The sequence below is a fragment of the Trachinotus anak genome, unplaced genomic scaffold (assembly GCF_046630095.1).
Source record: "Trachinotus anak isolate AG129_WGS33_773 ecotype Australia unplaced genomic scaffold, CSIRO_AGI_Tana_v1 ptg000001l, whole genome shotgun sequence".
Lineage (NCBI taxonomy): Eukaryota > Metazoa > Chordata > Actinopteri > Carangiformes > Carangidae > Trachinotus > Trachinotus anak.
Genome location: NW_027273852.1, coordinates 1,026,011 through 1,047,496, shown reverse-complemented (window position 1 = coordinate 1,047,496; position 21,486 = coordinate 1,026,011). Strand labels below are relative to the sequence as shown.

The following is a 21,486-nucleotide window of genomic DNA, read 5'->3' as shown; positions in this document are numbered from 1 at the left end:
GCAGCCCTGACCAGCAGTTTTATGTCCTACTCAGAGGGATGCTGCTGTGTATTCTCCACCACAAATCAGTTTCTCCAGTGACACCTTGGTTGTACATCATCTGCTAAACTTTACAGTTAGGCTGCACCCGTTAGGTAATTCGATTCAAATCAATCATATTGGTAGAACTTATAGTATCTATTAGTCATAACTTTCAGACTGTGTTCATGTAGCACCTCATGCAGGTTAACTGAGTGACCTCATACTACAGAACAACCACAGTAAAGATGTTGAAACAAAAAAATATATTGCGTTCTTAAAGGGGAAGTCTGTTTCTGGTTGGTTGGACCAACCATATTTACATAGACTGTGTATAAATATGGACGTAGCCTCTGTGAAGTCAGCTTCAGCTCAGAGTGGGCTGCTCTGCTGTCGCCATCTTGGCAGTGCCTGACTCCACCTAACTCCCAGCTAATCCAAAAATAGGCAAAGAGGTGGGGCGAGTGTGGAGCTCAGACTTTGGTGCATGTAGGTTTGTGGCAAACATATGTTCACCCACCTGTCACTTAAAGTGCCACATCCTCAATTATGGAAAACCTTAAGCCTTAATAAAAATTTAAAAAGGTGAGGTCACCCCTGTACAGTTGTCATCAAGCAGAAAATTAGCAATAGAGAACAGAACTATTTCGTGCACCAGGAGGTAAACATGTTTATTTCTGCTGTAAAGTTGGGCATTGTAACATGGGAGTCTATGGAGATTGACTCACTTTTGGAGCCAGCCTGTCATTCCTGTGTTTGGTCCATTTTTCAGCACCGGAGGTTGGTGCTCGGTCTAAAGACTGCAAGTTTGAAAATGAGAACTTGTCATCTTTGTCTGAGGGTAACAGCTTGAGGCTGCATGAGCTGCAACGAGTATAACACACCTGAATCTCTGATCACAGTGTCAGGGGTTGGGTTGGATCGTGGGTAATGTAGGCCTCAGGGTTTGACAAGGTTGAAAAAATATGTGGAATGAAAAATTTGGTCTGTGCTTTATTGATTTTGATCCTTTGTTTTTCTCCTGTATGCTGTGACTCTGAAAGTGCTGCTAAATCAGTGGAGCGCTCTTTTAACTAATTGGGGCACTAGTACAAACTTGCCTGAACATGTCGAGATTGACATTTTTCTAAATGAAATTACCCGGCAATCATGAATACATGGGCTGTAGGTCTACAAGTAAAGTGGATTTTTAAAGAGAACTGAATTAGGTCACCAGTCATTGGCGATGGCTTATGAAATCCCCTTAAATCTCTTCTTTAAAGTTAGAAGGCGTTTCAAGATAATACTTGATTAAGAAGATTAATTTGAATTATTCAGAGTTGGCCTAATTTGGTAGTTATTCTAATATGAAATGCCCACCATAGGAGAGTCTCTTAGAGTTTCTTACCTGTAGGTCGTCATGTTGGATTGCAGCTTATTTATCTTTCTGTATGTAGCCCAACACATTCATGTAACTGCAGATAGTTCTGGCACGCTGTCACACAGCTAGCAAAGTAACACTACAATGATTAAATAATAGGATAAATGAGAGCATTCAGCAAAATAACATGGTTCACCAGCCTAACACAATGTAGTATTTAACACTGATGTATTTCAAGTGCTCAGCTACGGTCATGCAGAATAGCATTCTCAAATTTGCATTTAATGTTGTAGGCCACTTACAGGATTTTTCCTGGCTCAGAAGCTGAGGCACTGAGGCAAAACTGCTGAGTGACCTATGCTTGCCTTTGACAGGTTGAGGATCAGTCCTGGCAGTTTTTCCTGGTTCTGAGACAATTTTTTTTTCGCTTTGTGCTTCTTTAAAGGAGCATTTCAACATTTTGGGAAGTACATTTGTTTTCTTTGTTAGATAAGAACATTTTTTGGCCAATTGGGAGCAGGAGAAGCTAGTGGTAAATACAACACTGATGACTTTAGTTGATAATTGTGATTACACATCCAGAGGTTACAGAGCAAGACCGTCATTCCTTTGGAGTTGAATCTGTGTCCTCTTGGCAAATTTAAGTTGCTAAATGCTCCACTTTGTTCGCCAGCTGGTGTCTGTATCTGTCTGCTGTTTGCTGCTGAGCAGGTAGAGCACAGTGGCTTTTCAGAGCTTTTTCTTTGAAAACAGTTTAACTTTATCACTGTGAGCCACCCTTTCACTTAGTCACATTGTTTTCACCCATACAAGAATTATGTTGCCATATGTTTCACCTGTTGTATGTTGTATCTAGTTTGTTTAATGCACAGTGTAACAATGAGAAATTGTAGTTTAACAGGGAGTTCTGTGCAGTACTGTTTCTCGCCTTCCTGGAGTCTTTTCGATGTGAGGTTGACACACGACCTGCTGGGAAACAAACAAGGAATAACATGTTAATGAGAGAGTTTCAGAAGTGCTGAAAGGTGGATTTTTTTTGGTTTCAAAAAGGGACAGACTGTGGAAGGTGCAGACTTGCACACACGCCCAGCTAATACATGATTCTACTAAAGGATAGATCCTTTTAGGGGGTAGAGTATGATTAACACAGGTGGTGGCCTCCACCTCCCTGCTAGCTTGCAAGACTTGCGGAGTTGAAGACAGCTGGCCAGCTTGCAACCCTTGCAGATTGCAGTGGATGTTTGAACAGTGGAACAAACACAGTGCCTGTGTCCATGAGTTGGATGTGTATGGTTGATACATAATAGGCTATAATATTGGGGTCTTTACTTATGTTGGCTTATTTTATGAGTTTTATACTGTGGAATATTAGAGCACAATGTTGTATCAGCAGTGCTTTTATGAATATGTTCATTCCATAATGAATTTCTGTTGTAAAATTGACTGTAGAAGAAATTAAGGCAGCACATGCACCATGGGACTGTAGAAATTGTTCATGGCATGAATGAGTTACAGCAGCTGCACAAAAATAGAGTAAGGTAAACATTGAATATCAAATTCCAAAATAAACCAGCTGTAGATGAGTTTGGGGTTGCAGACCTAAAAAAAGTTGTTCTGAAGACAAAGTACGGAGAGCAGGAGTCGGGGGTACTGTATCATGTGTCAGCAAGTCTAAATGCAACAGGAAGTACAAATATAAAGATATAAAATTGCCCAGAATAGTTTCCACACATACTGCTGAGTAAGCTGTTTTGTTTTCACTGTACATCCTAAAATATTTACCAAAAACACAAACACAAGAGAGTGCAGAGAAAGGGTTAGTTGGCTCAGAGTTCATAAACGGCAGTAAACTAAGAAGACAAACATGTCCCCCATCCAGAACTTTAGCTTTCATGTAGGAAGCATAGATGTCGATGTTATTTTGACCTGTGGATCCTTATGGACTAAAGGAATATAAACAATCGACAAATACACAGACAATAGGACTTCATGACCGCCTCAAAGGTAGGGACTCCACCGTTTCTGTCTTGCTGGCTTTATTGTAAAATAAACTCAATATGTGAAATGTGGAAAATCTGTCTGAGCCAACGACGTGTAGCAGATATTGGCAAAGCTTTAAACATTTATATTTTATGCTGCTACGCTGTTTTGCATGAGCTCTAAACTGTTCACCGGTGACCAGGTGGGTTTAAGAGTGGATCAGTCCCCTGTGGTGCATTTTTGTCCCCTCTGGTTAAGCCTCACATAGAAAAAAACAGCAAAAACAACAAAATTATTGACTGATACATATTGGTCCTGAGTCACGATGCGGCCAAATGCCTCCCATATCAGGTCAATATGGGGCATGTCTTTTAGTTTCCAGTTAGGGATGATTACTACAGGATGGTTGAAAAACTTAGCTCACCTCAGGTAGCATCGTGCTACAAGCTGGCAACAGAGACTATGCTAACATGCTGACAGAATAGGTTGGACAAAAACAAATAAACAAACAAACAAACTAGAGAGGCACTCAGTAGAGCACATGTCCCCGCCAAGGCCAAATAATTTGTTATCAATTCAGTATTTTTTGTGTAATCCTGCTTACAAGCAAACAAACAGACACAAGTGAAAACATGATGTCTTTGTAGATGTAATAAATCCTCACAAGCAACAGTGTGTTAATATGATGTTTTTAAAATGCAAAAATGTCATTAGCATCAAAATGTGTCCTGAATATATAAAAACACAAGGGGTCAAGACAAAATACAGCAAAATTGAAATAGGTTTGGCATTGTCTTTAACAAATGAATATATAATATTCATTGTGTTCTCAGTCTGTTGATCTCATCTTTTACTGTTTACATATCATCATGTGTACTTGAATACACAGGACAGCGAACGCTGTAAAAACTTTCCCGGAGTCATCTTCTTTCAAGTTTGACACTTCAGTAAACTCAAGAAGAAGCTGATATGAGATATTAGGAGCCTGAAGGCATCATCTTCAGTGGCATGTCATTTGAGAATCAAGTGTAGCAGCTAGGACAGAAGCCCACATTTATCCATTCCCTAAAAATAATCAGTAAATACAGTCTCTCCCCACTCAATTTCATCAAATCTGCCTCTTAAGCATCTCAGCCCACTGCACATCCTTACGAGAGCTATAAGGCTTATATTAATTGACTGGGGGGGCTCAGTGTCGCAGCAGGGTCCCTGTTAGAAAGAAAATAAACTAGCGTAAAAACTCCTGTCCAATTCCTCAGAGTCCCCGGTTGAGTAAATCTTAAGGAAAAAAACACAACTCAGTGAGTGGCACATCATCCATTTAAGTCTTCTTGACTGACTGAGGTTAGAGTGGGTGGGGGGTGGCTAGGATGTAACAGCCCACAGCTGGCTTTGCTGCAACGCGCTATCACACTGGCTGCCTGGGGAAAGCTATATTTAGTGGGCGCTAAGTAAATACTAAGTACAGTGAAATGATCCAGCGACAGTAATGATACAACAAGGTGACAACCAGATATTGGGGGGACTTAATTACGATCGGGGTGGAAGCAAAAAGCCACAGTTTATCAGATCTCTGGCCTGTGTTTATTCGACGCTGGTGACTCACTGTCACATTAACCTAGATCTAACAATATCTTAACACTGCACCCATGGTGCTGTTACAAAGATGCTTTGTTTTTTGACCTTTCTTTGTGTTTTATCTGAGAGAAGAGATGGTTTATTTCACTGTGATATCAACCTCAGCTTGCACACAGGAAAGTAAGTGTGTGTTTGTGTGTGTTAAAAGACTGGCTGCCATAACCCATTAGTAAATCTCTTCAAGTATCACCACATTTAATGCATTCTGCCTCCAACTAGACCAACATGTTTCCCCATCAAATTAGAGGGTAATAAAGAGACCTAAAGCAACATTTGTGTAGTGACTGAAGTACTTAAGGTCTACTGCAAGGCTTTTGCGTTTCACTGACATTTAGATAGATAATGAGTAACAATCTCCCAGTCTTTTAAATCCCCCTGTGAATCTTCTGGCATTTAAGTCTATTTTTTTCCCTCTTGTCTCTAAATATTTAATGAGGAGGATGTTATCTAGAGTGGATATTCCTAGCATTGTGAAGATAGGCTTTGACCACTTCATCATACTGTACATCATACTCTCCTTTACCACAGGTATGTTGCGTATGTGCCTTTTGTCACCTTTACACTTGGAAAGTAAATGTCTGAGTTTGATTCACAGTCAAGGTAAAGTCACTTCCTGCCAAACTAGATTTTTTTTTTTACAGAGGTGAAAAGATAAAGATTTATCATACTGGCCAGTTCTGATTTTCTATTATGATTGTGTGTTCTGTAACTGATGCAGTTTAATTAATGCAATCTGTGCCTGTGCATTTGGCTTAATGCATATTTTATGCATTTTTCTGGATGAAAATGTCACTTAGCAGCACTGAGGAAAAAGAATCCCTTACCCGTTGCCAAAACTCTGGGCCAAAATGTAGCAGCCATTTGGTCTTAGTCTTTGTTACTGTTCATCAATGAGCAAATCAAATCAAGCCAGTATATATAAATAACCTGACACAGGTTATTTATGATAAACTACAAAGAAACCAATAAAAACAAGCATCTGTTGAATCTATGGTTCTTCTGTTTTTGCATCTCCTTGCTGACGAGTCCTCTGTGATGGTGTAATTTAGAATTCACCCAGGTCAGGTCCACAGCGCCGGTTCACAGCTACCTCTCCAGCCTCGCACAGCTCACTTGCTGTGGCCATCAGTGCAGCTGGCTACATATTCGATATGACATCTCCTTCCATCTTCTAATGAATTTTTTATGTCTCTTCCCCTCCCACTCACGCAGATGGGGCTCGTATCAGCCCCGTTCTGTAAAACTATGCTACTGTAAATGACAGTGTTGCCTATGGAATCTTGTAATGCACAGTGTCGGTGCATTGACATGGTAATTTACAGTCATTGTGCAAACTCATGAGTGGGAGGAAACATGAAAGAGTCATGGCAACAAAATAAATATCAATAATGTGATTTTTCTGCATGTATGTCCAGTCTTAGACACTCCCCCTGTGCATCGATATCAATTTCAAATTTCTGGATTTTACTTTACTGACAGTTTGATGCCACACTTGTGCTGCGAGTATCTGACCGTGTCATAATGCAGGCAGGCATCGACAGCCTCATTGATTGTCAGAGCCCCTGCAAACCATCATTCAAAGTGGAGTGATGTGAAGTTGTGCAGGCCCCACACATGTATAAGTTTTGCCTTAATGGAGAAAGAATATTTTCCATCTGGTCTCTTTATCTTCAATTTCCTCTAAACTCCTCAGAGAGCTGTTAATGAATAAGTAGTTTTATTAATTTCTGTACAGGAGAGTCAACAACAACAAGGAAAAAGTGCTGTACAAATGTCAGACATTAAAACTGTAATAAATCTGTCACATAATTAGAGCCACAGCAATAAGTCCATTGATCAATTAGCCAAATGATGGAAAATAATAATGTTTTGATCGCTGATGAAAGATTTTTTTTCATGCCATTATAAAACAAGCTGTGATGATGTTACCTCTGGATTTAAGAAAATTGTGATGAGCATTTTTCACAATTGTCTGACATTTTATTTGTATAGACCAGACAATTAAGCAATTGAGATAAAGTTAAGTGTTAGTTACAGCTCTACATGTAATCATCTGCTTCTGCAGTGTTTGACGAATTAAATGAATTTTTATGGCCTTTTTAATACCACTTGATAATTTTTCAGTCAAGGAACGACAGAAAACCACAGGGAACATACAGCATAAAATTATTTATCAGGCATATAACTTTTTTGACATTTTTATCAGTAACAAGACCAATAATTTCTAATAATATAATAGATCAATTAAGCTACATGAACCCCGGATCATATTGGATTATCCAATTAAAAAATGATCAGCTAATTTTAATGTTTCAGTGAACTTTCCCCATGAGTCCATGAGCTTCTTACTGACTGTGGTTAACAGTAACAGCAGTGTTGGCTACAGGTCTGAAGGTTCGGGCTGAACTGCTCTGTCCACTGTGGCACCAGTCTCACTAATGGTCCATAACCGTATAATGTTTCCAGCCTCATAAAAAAAACAACTTCTAACTAATGTTACTGTCTCCCGGCGGCCACAGAAAATATTCAAGACATTTGCAAATGAAATTAAGACTTTCACAAACCTGCAGAGACACATTCATAATCATTTCTTATTCATAACGACAGAAAAATCTGTTGAATTAACCAGAAATCTTGTGAATGAGGCAAAATGAAGTTATTGATTTATGTAAAGTCTAAAAATTATTATTTTACTGTCATAGTTCAGGGTGAAAAACGTACAAAAGTTTTATCCATTTACATTTACATTAAATCTACTACACAGGCAAGTGAGCAAAAAGTGAAGGGGTCTGAATACTTTCTGAAGTCACGGTATTTACGATATATAGACCTTTATACAACAGTAATCAACAAAGTGACAGTCTCCCTCAAAAAAACAGCGAAATGCATCACACACAGCAAAAAGGAACCTGCACTGAATGACACCATGAAGAAACATTTCCACTGTGGAGATCTGCTTGAATGGTAGAAGCCAGTATTTTAACAGACAGATGAAGCCAGTAATGGTGTGTATGTCATGTCTAGGTCTGAATTATATGCGAAAAAAATTCCTACTGAGATTTTTGTTTTTGGCAGATTTTGTGATATGAGTCACGATTTCATCTGGAGTGGTAGTTTTTGCATTTCATTTTCATGATGATTTGATTTATGATGGAGCTTGTGCCAAACAAGCGTGTTCCTTTACGTCTGGAGAATCTGATTTGTCACACCACCATGCTAATGGTGATAACAACACACAACAATGTTGTGACACATTTTACCTTAATCAAAGAAATAGCAGCTTTGCATATTGCACTTAGCCATATTGTGAATTTGACTATATTTTGATGAACTGTGCAGGCGTCATCATGTCTGAAGAGGCTTCCTGTTGAAACATCTTTTTTTTCCCTCCACTTCATCTTAAACTTATTTGTTTTGCAGCCAGTGAATACATAATAAATAAATAATAAAAATATGTAAAAACAGACGGTAAAGCCCACCCTCTAAGCTCACATAAAATAATGCACATCACTCAACATCACTCAGTGTTTTATGAGGAGTTTTTCCCAGCAGCCCCCTGGCTGGCTGCCTCGGTCATCTGATGTTTGTGAGTCTCCTCCCGAGCATACACAGGTGAATTTAGGAGCACTGACGCGCCCACAGGCATGAGTGTGAGTGTGATTTTGTTTGTCTGTGTGTGTGTGTGTGTGTGTGTGTGTGTCAGCCCTGAGACAGACTGTCGAACTGTCCAGGGGTGTGTGCTCCTGCCACTTCCTGCCACTTGTCCAGTGCATGCTCTGATAGGCTCCAGCCACCCACCGCCACCCTGAACAGCAGATTAGAGAATGGAAGGATCATTTTCCTTCTCTTCACAGTGAAGCAGAGCTATTGTTAAAGCTGATGAACATTGTGAAGAAAACCCTGGGCTTCACGGCAGTATATAAAAACCCTGCATCCCCCAACAGCTGGCGGCCCCTGAGAATTCCCTCCGTCCCTCAGAAAAGCTACCTTTCAGCGAGTTGCAGCGCTGTGTGTGCTGACAGAAAGAAAACCTGCTTCTTTTTGGGTCTGTTTTCTGATCTGACATTATGACCGGTGTCTCCCTCACTTCCCCGTGCAGGACAGGGAGCGGTGTCGTGATGTGCTTTTCGTTCCTGAACCTGACAGTTCACCATTGATCATTTATTAAGCTGGGCGCTTGCCAGAGCCATCGATTATGGTGGGGGTGGGGGGCGGGAGGGATGGAGGGAGGGGTTGGGGGGGGGTTTAAAATAAGACCTGTAGAAAGTGAAGTAAGCTCCTTAGCAAACGTGCAAGCAACGGCGCCTGGTGCAATTTCACACTATGCTCTTCTTATTCACTCAGAGTTGGTGATGAGCGCTGTAGGAGAATGCCGAGTGTAAATTTGCTGCTCGTGGCACAGGGGGAATTGATTGTGGTGGGTGTTTGTGTGAGACCCCGTGAATGTGAACACATGCCTGCATGAGTCATCATGTGTCCCTGCCTTTTGTGTTGTGACTAATTCTCAATCTCTAGCTTCACTGAAGGCTCTTTCTTTCTTTCTTTTTTTTTTTTTTTTTTTAAGTTATTTCTGTCTGGCTGCCGAGCTTTTGCCAGGTCTGCAGAGAAGTGTGCAGTGATACTGTGCTGTGCCGGGTTAAGTGGCCCCAGAATCTAATCACTCTAATGTCTGTGGCAGCTCTAAATCACACTCACTGGCTGGAGTGCAACGCTCGGTCTGTCCTTCAAAAGGGAAGCTTTTCATGACTCCTTCCATACTGTAATTATTCCAACTGGATATGAGCTATTGCACTTACTGGCTAGGGCAAGGCACCGGCTGCCTCTGCTCCCATTGGCTGCCTGGATGCCTCTCTGCAGCCTCCCATTGGCTGCCTGGAGGAGAGTGGGAGGAGTGCTCGCCCCATCCTCTCCCTGTGGCAGAGTGTGTAAATGTAAAGACTCTTTCTCTGCCTATTATCTGAGTGACTCTGGGTTTTGGTGCCTGCCTCCGAGCGCGTGTGTCAGAGTGTGTGTATGTTGGAGGGAGAAAAGAGATAAAGAGAGAGAGAGAAAGGGAGGGAGAGGCAAGCAGCGTTTCTTCTCCCCCCTTTAGCCTCCCCGTCTCCCTGCTCCCTGTCACTCCATCCTTCCTCCCCTCTCCTGGACCACCCTCCAGCCCTGCTTCGAGCCGGACGAGACCCCCCTACCACCCAGACCACCCCGGGACCCTTTGACTCTCCTCACTTCTCCATCCCACCAACCACAACCTCTGAGCAGGTAAGACTCTGCTTATTTCAGCACACGCTTTAAAAGTAGTTCCTGCCCTCTCCTCTCCTCCTCTCCTCCTCCTCCTCCTCCTCCTCCTTCACTCACTTCACGCTGCCGCTCCTGTTTGTGTTTTCTTTCACTTGTCTCCGGCCTCTCTGCTTTTCCTGCGTGCATATTTCAAGTTCTCCCTGCAGCACTTCTGTCCCTCTCTGAAAAGTGACACAGTTGCAGGAGATGATATCAGTGAGGTCACTTGTATTTTTCTTCCTCCAGCTGATATTCTACCCTGATATCAACTTCCTCCTCCCTGCCTACCGTGTAATCTCCTCATCTTCTCTCCTCGTGTCTTTTGCAATCTCATACCCTCCAGCTTCCAGCTCCGTGCAAATTCAGTTGGAAAGTGAATCAAGTCTTTTATTTTTAAGTCCGCCGGCGGCACGAGTTGACAAGGACAACACGCCGTATTTTGGTTCTGGAAAATGCATCTCTAATTGATTTTTGAGAAGTGTTTATGTTAGTTAGGTGATGGCTATTTATAGGTGCTGACGTGCCAGGCACACGTGCTTCCGCTAGGCCACTTTCCCTGATGCCGGGACAGAACGCAGCACTGTCCACTGGCTCCAGAACGCATGACATTGCACAAAGTGTAATGACTTTACAAGGCAGTGACTTGCTTGATTGAATCGAGCAATCTCTCCAGCAGGCGAACTCCAATATTAACATGGCCCATAAAGCATTCCTGGCAACAGCGGTGGAGAAAAAAAACTGCTTAGTTCTCCATCCGCACATCCTGTACTTTACCAGGAAGGGGAAGTGCATAGTGTGTATGTGTGTGTGTGTGTGTGTGTGTGTGAGGGAGAGAGAGAGGGAGAATGAGAGGGCGAGAGAGATGCTGCTAAAGTGCTTTAGACATCAATACTTCCAGCTCTGAGTTTTTTAAAGCCACTCCATCATATTTGAAGATTGGATCTTACAACAATGTCAACAGCTGAGGAAATGCTTCTCCTGATGTGGTATTTTGTTCCTTTTGAGTGGGGGGTTTCTGAAGAGGTGGGTGTTTAAATATAACTGAAGAGCAAAGATAGCTCATAGTCTAAGTTTTTTAACCACGTGCTATTATTTTATCACATTATTTATATTTGCAAAAGCCCATCAAATCATCTGCAAAGCTATGGGTGTGAATTTTGCTGTATGTTAATTATCAAACACCACAGGTCACATCTCCTTCATTTACAAGTTTATATTCCGTTGAAATATCTTCTGCCATATTTATGTGACTTTCAACTTTAAAATCTGGCTTTCCTCAGCAGACACTGTGACCTTTCTGCCTGTGACAATCATTTTCTAATTTAGACAAAAGGAGCATTTGTGACAAAGCCTTTTGGGGAATGTGGGTCTTCCCAACAGGGGCGCCCCGAGGGAGAGCAGCTTCCTCTGAAAGGCTTTTATTGTGATAGTTTGTGCTGAACAACTGAAGAAAAAAAAAATCTGGACTCCCTGACGCTGAAAATCTGACTGTGAACAGTTTTGCATATTTATGATGTTTTTAGACCATAAATATGTCCAGGAAGAGCATATTTATGATGTTGTTGACTGGCTTCACAGATTCATTCATTCAGCTGTCGGGCTGTTAGTTTATTAGGAAGTGTAAATTGGGTGTCTCTACTTCTTGAAGAAACAGGCAGGTAGTTTGCATGCACTGTCCCTCAGATTCTCATCTGGCTTTGGGCCAAATTTCTAAAAACAAAGTCCCCACTGCTCATCCTCCTCATATCAATCCAGGGGCTAATTTTCATTCATTTAACACAGAAAGCATGTTGATAGAAGGCCTTTAAATTGTAGGAGAGAGCAGAGTGAATGAGATTATACTGCTCATTGGAAAATAAACGCTTGCATTTTGTGAATTATGTTGCGTTTTAATGAATGAATGGATGATGTCGACTACAGCCTCAAAGATAAATTATTTCTTAGTCTCTGAGAAAGGCTCTTTTACACTGACACTAGAAATTGATTCATGGGATCCCTACTGCGTCACGTCACAAACCTCAACCATCCTCTGAGCCTCTGAGACGGACTGCTTCCTTTAAACTGCCATAACTGACACAGACCAGGTTAATGCAAGGATTAATAACGTAGACGAGAACTGTAGCGCCAAGACAGAAAATAAAATTGGCCTTGCTTTGCTCCACTTAAGTCTTTTTCTCCTCGCCACATCAGCCCAGCAGCTCTTATGCAGCTATATTTAATGCACTTGCTGCACGTCAACTTTTTTCCTCTGTAAGCTCTCATAAGAATGCATACGTGAAATCCCTTGTAGAATGAGATATTTATGAGCCTCGCAGATGTGTTTGTGCGCTTGCATGCCTTCAGAAGCCACCGCTTTAAGCCTGAGTTGAGCTGCGCGCAGTTACTGCAGACAATGAGTGTGGCTCGCCATGTCGGACCCGTTTTTACACCTTCACGTCACATTACGCCACAGATGTCAGTCCAGGACACTAGGTGTTGTGAAGGAACAGCGAATGAAATGTGAATGGACAGGCTTTTTTTTTTTTTTTTTTATAATTAATAATGTCACTGAGAAAAGACGGATTAAAGCTCATTATTATTCCAGTGACTCCTGATAATAATAATAATAATAATGATCCTGATAATAGTAATTACATATATAACATATATACATCGTCCTCAAAATGTAGTTCTCCATGTGTGTCTGTTTTCACCACTAATCTTTCATTTGGAATAAGTGCACTATAAAAAGAGGGATCACATGTATTCAGTGTATTCAAACAGCCCCACTTCCTTCTATGTAAAGCCAGTGCTCTGCAAGCAGCTGGCCCTTTGTGCCTTGGCTCAATCGAGCCGTTCCGGATCTCCTGCTGGCCTGGCTCAATCCTGGGTACGGACTGGCTCAGTGTGAAAAAGGCCACTGACACATGGCTGCCGTCTTGGTAGCTGTCACACAGAGACCGAGGGCAAGTGGACGCAGACAAAAGGGCTGTGGAGGAATTACAGTGTTTGGTCTTTCGGGGGCTGACTTAAGATGTAATATGGTGGAAACTAACTATATATTAGAGATTAAATGGGAATGATATAGGATGACGTCATGATTATTAGTGTATCATTAAACTTTCATGCTGTCTATGAATCACTATTTGGAAAACTGTAATTTTTAATACATTTGTCACATGTTTCTGTCTGAATTTTAACATATATTTAACATATATTTTAGCATTTTAACATACAGGTGTTTATCCAGAGGCTGAATGGTCAAAATCGCCTTTAAAAACTTACCTTGTAATATTTAAAAACACATTATTTCCTCATCATTTGTAGCAAAAGTTTTACTCATCAGTTGTTTTTCTATAAAATAATTACAAAAGTCTGAGAATTTGTCAGCTTTTTTTTATGATTGTTAAAACTATATTTGAAAGTTAGATTAGAGTCAAAACAAAAACCTATTTTAAATATTAATTGTCTTTTTAATTACTTTACTTTTCCGTTTGCCCATCTAGACTGAAACTGAATTATTAATAATATATTTATTAGAATTTTTAAATGTAATTTATTCATTACATTATTTTCTCTCAGGTGCTGGACTTTTTGGTATGTTATTTTTTTGATTCCTTTCATTTTAGTCATATTTTGTGAAATTATGTAGTTAGACTTTTAAACTAATTTCACTGGGCTCTGTATTGGCTGCCTCCTACATGTATTTTAACTCCTCCTCACTTCTCTCATAAATTCACCCAGTTTAACACATCAACACTGAAAGCCAGAGTCTGTAGGATCTGAGCATTTATGTTACATTAAGAATTACAGCGGGGCGGACACCTGTGTTTGCCCTCGCCTTGCAAATGCAAACTTACTTTTTCTCCATCATAGTGTGATGTGCGATAGAGTGATAGTAGTATAGATGTATATACACTCTATATATAGATATAGTGGTGTGATCGAGTGCTGTAGACATGACGTGATATTCTTTTAGCCTGTGATATATGATGTCCTGATTAATTATGTTAAACCACCTGAAATGAAGACACAGCATAAACGGACCATGAGTAGAAGGGGTTCATCATCTGGGGATGAAGACCTCTGTTGGATTTTTAAGGTCAAAGATAAAACCCAACAGGTACAGTCCTGCTGCCGCTGTCATTTAGCTCCACTCTGTTTGCCTCATAAAAAAAGGTGGTGATCGCTGCAATGATAACTACACTACTCTGCATGTGTCTGAAATACAGTTAGCCAGCTGTACACCTGTTCTTGGTAGCACACACCTGCTCGAACAACTGGACTTCCCCCATTAATTCTTGTCTTCTCCCTGCACGAACACATGCAGACCTGTGACACAAGCCTCCACAGGGCCAGCGTGTTAGTGCAGCTGAGTCTGACATTTAACACTGAAGTAAAACTTCCATCTGTCTTAACATGGTCACTGTTTCTTATCCTGTTTGCTGGAGCTCTGATCTGAGATCAGTGTAAGGCTCAACCTCACCATCTCATGACCTGAAAGAAAAGCGGACCCTTACTCAGCAAACTCCTTCGCTACCAGCTGTGACGCACTGTTGCCTCTTCAGACAGAAACCAGGTCGGCTTTTTTTTTTTGAAACTCCAAAATCATATTTTTCTGCAGTTTTTAGCTGTGACAAAATGTTGTAATGACCTGTATGAAGATGTTTTTTTGTGATCAATTATTTATTGTATAAATAAGGAAATACAAAATGCAACATAAGATTAGATATAACTGGAGGGACAAAACTTATGCAAAGTATAGAGAGTCAAATATGCTAACATATCGGGAGCATTCAAGCAGGCAATGAAGAAAAATTACAGAACGAAGGAAAATTACTAAATAATGATTATAATGCTTATAAGAACATCAAGAAAAATCACAATTCACTGGGCATTCCCGCAGCCACTGTCTGTTTTCTACCTCTCGCTCCCTCCTCCACACTGTCTCGATTGGTAAGCAGCTTTCTGTCACTGAGCTGGGCTGTTAACGTAAAACACAATCTATCCAGCGTCATATTTCATATCAGAATGCAAGGGTTGGGGTTGGGGTGGGGGGGACATTGCCAGAGGCTGAAATTGAACATGGCACCTTTTAAAACTTGAAGCTATTGGGGAGAATTATGACCTGTGAAAACTGAGGGCCTTTTTGTCGCCGTGCAAAGCCACCGGCTGATGTAATTTAAGTTAGTGGAGGGTTGCAAGATCAATCAGGGAGGATGAAGACTTGGGAGGGTGGGAGGGTGGAAGAGGCTGAGCGTTAAGAAAGGGAAGGTGGGGCAGGAGCGGAGCTTTAGCCTCCCCTGCTGCTTTCCTAGCATCACTCTGGGTGGTCAAGTATGGTCATAAATAGGCAGCCTCTCTGCCCCCTGTGCTAGCGCTATTTTTATACTCGCTAATACATGGGGGTTCAGGGATCCAGCTCAAGAGGTGAAGTGACAAAGAAATATTATTGTTGGCTTTGAGTTAAGAGGGTTGTGGCGATTAAAGGGCTGTGTGCATACCCATGGAGCCGGGCTGGGGCAGAATTAGCCTTGTGTTGTTGTTTTTTTTATTTTTAATAGATGTGCTCATTTTTGACTCTGGCTGGGTTCCCATCTGACATGCTGAAGCCTTTCCATATTAGGTTCATTTTCTGATGGTAATGGTGTTTTGGTCAAAGATACAGCAGAGCTAAAATCAGAGGCCAAAAGTTCAGCTGCAGGTCTACAGAATGGAAAAAAAATATTTAACTGCTTCCATGCTGATTTTTAGGTTTAAAAGATGTGTTCAGCAACGTGTTTAATCTAAAGCACTGTACGTCAGTCTCCATGTTGGAGAAGTCAGGCGACTTTGTGCTTGGTGAAATTAAAAGGAAAGCTGTGGCGGTTTCCCCCCAGTAATTCTCTGACAGTAGCATGATGCTTGAAAATCCCTGTATGTGCTCATGGAAACAGACTGAGATGATGCGTCACCAGACACAGGCAGCAGGCTGACATTTGATAAGCACAGTGGACAGAAAGGTGTTTCAATGAGATACAGACCATCAGCCTTGACCTCTGGCAAAATAATTAGATTTCAACCCATGTCATGAACTTTTCTGTCCCTGCTTTCATCTCACACAGTTTTTTTTATTGATTTAATGACCGCAACCTCCTTTTTTTTTATTTTTAACTACCTGAAGATCTTCAACTTTAAATCTTTTCACTAACAAACAGGTGAAAATGTGGACTTGCATGCTGTAACCCAGTGTAGGAAGGAGAAGCATTATGCACAACTTGTTTGTGCCTCCAACATGTAATTGAATTAATATTTTAGAGGTCTGCGTGGGACTGTTTTTAAATCCTGCACCCACCCACTGACTCAGATTTTCCAACCACTCCACCCATCCCTGCAGAGATTCAATCCTGTTTGGAAAGTTTGTTGGCACCGTCCTGCAGGCACAAAGATTTCATCTGTGAAAGTTTGACCTACGAATCCATCCTGCTGCTCTATGGCATGCACAGGTATCACTGTTTTTTTACTTCTCCATAAGCTACTGTTGTTCTTCTGAGATGGCCTTTATAGTCTGAACTGAATGATGAATTTTGACCCTGAGTAAACAAAGAGGTTCCAGTTAGTGTCTGACAGCTTTGATTTTTGTTATCAACGCTCTGTAGAAGGGGCACAGGCCGGGAGAACCCAAGTAAGGACACACAGGCAGACTGGTGCAGTGAAGGACCTTTTTTAGATTAACAGGAGAGGAGCAGGCTGACAGGCAGGCAGCTACCAGCAGGTAACTACACATAGGTAGCAGGAAGCCCACAGTAAGGGCAGCACAACAGGAAACACATAGACATGAGCAGATGATGTGGCAGCTGACTGTGGAAAAAGAGCCAGTGATTGGAAAAAGGGAAACAGGTGAACCAGTGGATATGGAGACAGGAAGACTGGGAGACTGGGATGGGCGGGTGGAGTTTGGAAGGTGACTGTACTGGAGGGGAAACGAGGCAGGAGGCAGGGGGGGTGGGGGGGGGGGGGTGACAGATCCAGATGAGGGCACAAGGGAGCTCAGAGACGAATCATGACTATCTGAATCAGGCTGACAGTTCAGCAGTGCCGGACCAGCAGGGCCTCGTATCGTGCAGTGGGTCACGACTGAGACCACGTGACTGGATTTTACAAAACACTGTAGATTATATTATTGCTCTGTGAGGTAGCTCCACTGAATATGATGATTCACATGAACTAAAGGTGTGCAGAAATTCATTGTGTCCCCTTTAAAGAAAAAACAAAACAAAACAGAGGTGTCTGCAGCTTACAGTGAAAATGCACGTCAGGTGAGAAAGTGTAACAGATATTCTAAAGCTCATCTCTTAGCCCGGGCTCTTGGCACTCACCACTGCCTCTCAGCGGTTTCGCTTGATTAAAAAGCACCCAGGAGTTTGTAAGCGCGTGGTAGGTGCGAGCGCACACCCCGACAGCTTAACATACTGATTATTCAAGCTTCTTAGGCTAAGCCACGGCACTCGAATGATGAACGTCAACTCCCCTCTCTCCCTCACACAGTCTCGATTTCTCCCACTCTTTTATTCTTCGGTTGAAAGAGTGGAAAGCCAGTGACAGCTTGCAGAAGGCAAACCTGTTGTCTGGGAAGCAGAGGGGATCAGTGACACAGTGATTCATACACTACCGAGGCTTTATTTAGACATAATCCACCCTGCATAGGGTCCTCGCTTGCAACTTTTAGCGTGGAGCTGCAGAGCAGTAGCCGGGGTATTGTCCTTCACTGTGGTCCACAGGGAAAGTCCCTCCACCGAGCTTTGAGGCACTAGTGGCCACATTTGCGTTGCCCCAGCGGTGTCAAAACACAGCAACTTACACCATGACATTGCTAGTGACCACTCAGTGTATATGAATCTGTTCATACAGTCATTGCACAACTATCTTATACACTATGGTGGCATCATGACGTCCACATCACTGTCTCTGTTCATTTCCTGCAATGAGAAATCTTATTCTAAGCTCCAGAAATGTTGTGTTGAGGAATAAAACATTTCCATTTTGGTAACAAAGAGCTGCCACAGGGTTATTCTGTATGTGGTGTTTATGAAGGGTTGCACTGCAGTGTGGGCCGGCCCTCTTTGTATCTGGCCTGTGTTGTGGAAGTCCTCTCAGCTTGCTGGCGAGGCCTCGGATGCTACCGCCGCGCCGCACCTGACCGACAGATTGGCCCCAGCTGGAGGCTGAGGGAGGAACACAGACACAGCGGACGCTTACCTAGTGATTCGGCCGAGAGTGTGGACATGTACGGTGGAAGAGTGCAGGTCATCAATACGTGGTTTCATTTTGTAAAAAAAAAAAAAATGCTGAAAACAGCTGAGGTGCTGAGGTTTCTGGCCAACAGGAGTAAGAATACAGCGTTTGTTGGAAACTATATTCAGCCACAGACTTGGTGCGGTAATGAGCACTTAGGTCCCCAGGAGGGTGTACGTGGGACTGACTCAAAATATTGTTCATCGCAAGAAAGGAACACATCACCCACTACAGTGATGTGGCTCACTGACGTGTGTTTGGACGACAACAGAGCTCTGTGGCACTGAGGAGTGAGCTGTGTTACACTTACACAGACAACCCCTATTGATCAATTCATTGTTGCTTTGACTCCATGTTGAACAAATATAATATATAAAAAGTGCCGTCTTTGTCCTGTTTGTCTTTGTTGTTATTTACAGTTTGGGCTCAGTTTGAAACACTCTATTGTTCCCTCAAGAAGATAAACATATGAAATTACATTTGCATAGCCTTACAGGCAATAAAATATTTAACAGTCAATAAGATAAGACATGAAAAATTTTAACGTCTCAGCAAATCTCATTACAGATGATCAGACAAAAGCTCAACTTAGCAGAGAACTTATTCAGCCAACTGCAGCAGGGCAGGACAGCTACGGCAGGAACTCAACACATTACTGAATTAAGATATAGATTTTTTTTTAAATTTCCTGTTGTTATCAGACTTGGACTCTCCTACAGGGGCAACGTGGTCTATTAAGCTTCTAAGCATGTGGTTTCATATCCCTCCATGCTCAGTCCTCCCCCTCTGTCTCATCCCTCTCTTTCAGGGGAGGAAGAAAGGTATAGCAGTGCTCTCTGTTTCCTGACACACTTTTCCTCAACACTGTCTTTATTTTTTTATATATATATATATATATATATAATTATGCGGCTCCTGAAGCATCTGCAGAAGAGGCTGCTAAGTCAGCGAGAACGCTGCCGAGTGAGCTTAAGCAGATGTAGAAAATGAGGCGAGCGCTTGAGGAGCTTGAGAAAACACTTCCCCGGGTTGCTGCTGCTGCTGGCGTGTCCTCAGCGTCTTAGGTAGTGGGTTTTGACGGGGAGAGCAGACGTGATGAAATGAGGCAGGCCTGAAAAAAAAAGGGGGGAACTTACAATCCCATTAGCTCAGGCTGCGATTTCCACCTCCCCATATGTAGGAGCTAATTTATTAATCACTAAAAAATTTCAGAGGCTTCCATCATCTGCTATTAGGAGTAACATTTGGATTATTTTTGTGCATCTGAAGTCTGCAGGGACTCCTGTTGAACTAACAGCCGAAACAACGTGGCCTCACAAACGTGTCTTGTTGTGCCCGCTTTTCTCACCGTATTCAGGTTTCTTTCCACGTTAGGAAAGAGGAAATGCTCTTAAATCATCCGTTCTTCCTCCATTATTCATTTAATGGAGTACTGAAACTGTGTCAGTGCAACTACTCAGAGCAACAGTGCCCCCCCCTCCTTTGGCTCATACTCTTTGCTTTCCTGTTTGCACACGACCTTGTGCTCTGACCTCCTCTTGTCATGCACTGTCACCTGATGACACGAGAGCCTTGACATTGCATCACATTACAAAACAAAGCCTGATTCAGGTGTAAAGATTCACTTTTAATTAGTAGGAGCCAAACTCCTCTCTGACACTGTGACCCCCAAGTAGAGCACAATAACTGTAAGAACATCCTCTTGAATTTTTTGGGTTTTTTTTTTTTTTTTTTTTTTGCGCTGCTCCTCGTGAGCTGAGCCACAATCTGTTTCCCTGCAGGCGAATCAGAAGTGGAGGCAGATTATTTAACCAGCATGGTGTGATCTCCACGCACACCCAGATTTGATGGAACTTGATCCACCGGCTAATTCGCTTCCGTCGTTTCTGCAAGAGGGGAGCTGTATGACATCATGATTACCCCCCACCCGGCAGTCATTTCACCACAAACGAGCACATTGCTCTCGTCACATGCAAACCTTGTGTACTTAAGTTGTTGGTGGGTGGGTGGGGGGGGTTTCAGTGTGTTTATTTATAAGTGTTAAAACGGTCTCTGCGAATTCTTAGGGAATCTCTCTGAGTTATGCATGGGATGAATTAAACATGCATGGATATCAAGCCAGCAAAGCACGATACGTGTCTCTATACAGGTCAGAAATGTACCACATGTGTGTATTTGTGTGTGTGTGTGTGCGCGTTGTGTGTTTGCGTGCACAATGTGGAAAACTACCACAGCGACATTCAGATGTAGGAGGTTCTTAATTTTTCCCTCCTCTTTGGGATTAAGTGGTTAAAGACTGGAACATCAAAGAGCTTCAGTGTTGTCTCCACGTCAGGGAAACGCTCAGCTGAAGGTGTGAAGATGTCAAATGCTGCTTAACGACACAGGATATTAGGCTTCCCTTGACAGATATGTATAAGATACAGACACGCACATTTAGAGCGCGCACATTAAACCCGCATATCGCACTCGACTTGGCCCTTTCAGCTGAACTGGGCCACACTGAGTTCTGCAGACATTCACATGCATGTAAGCATGTGGACAATCACACACTGAGGTAACAAAGTGACGTCAGCATTTGTATCTTCACATTAATCCTTTTAATATCTGGTGCAATAAGCAGTTTGAAGGTTTTAGGGATTTGGACAATTTTTACCTTTGATGTGTTGCTCCATTTATCTGCATGTGCATCACAGTGCCACTGCTGTCAAAAGGTCCTCTCAGGCACTGACCTCATTAATGTGCACAGATCAAACAGTCTCTTTATCAGAGTCTATCTAACATTTAGCCACGGGTTCTCAGCTGTGGGTCACAACGCCACAGGAGGTCGACAGACAATTTCATGTGCTTAGCATTTTTTGGGGGGAAATAAAAATCCTTGAGTTACTCTTTTTTTTTTTTACTACTCACAGGCTACACCCACATGACTACGTTTTAGTTTTAACATGCATCAAATTTTTGCC

The 21,486-nt window shown here is 42.1% G+C and overlaps 1 protein-coding gene across 4 annotated transcripts in view; it reads left to right on the top strand.

The window, feature by feature from the left end:
• The first annotated feature begins 9,933 nt into the window (after nt 1-9,933).
• The window catches only part of LOC139624894 (poly(rC)-binding protein 3), a 67,590-nt gene continuing 56,037 nt past the window's right edge, over nt 9,934-21,486 (top strand). For all 4 annotated transcript variants that reach the window (XM_071484553.1, XM_071484501.1, XM_071484324.1 and 1 more), the window contains exon 1: nt 9,934-10,252. The gene's annotated coding sequence lies outside the window, so the exon portion shown is untranslated. The remainder of the gene's footprint in view (nt 10,253-21,486) is intronic.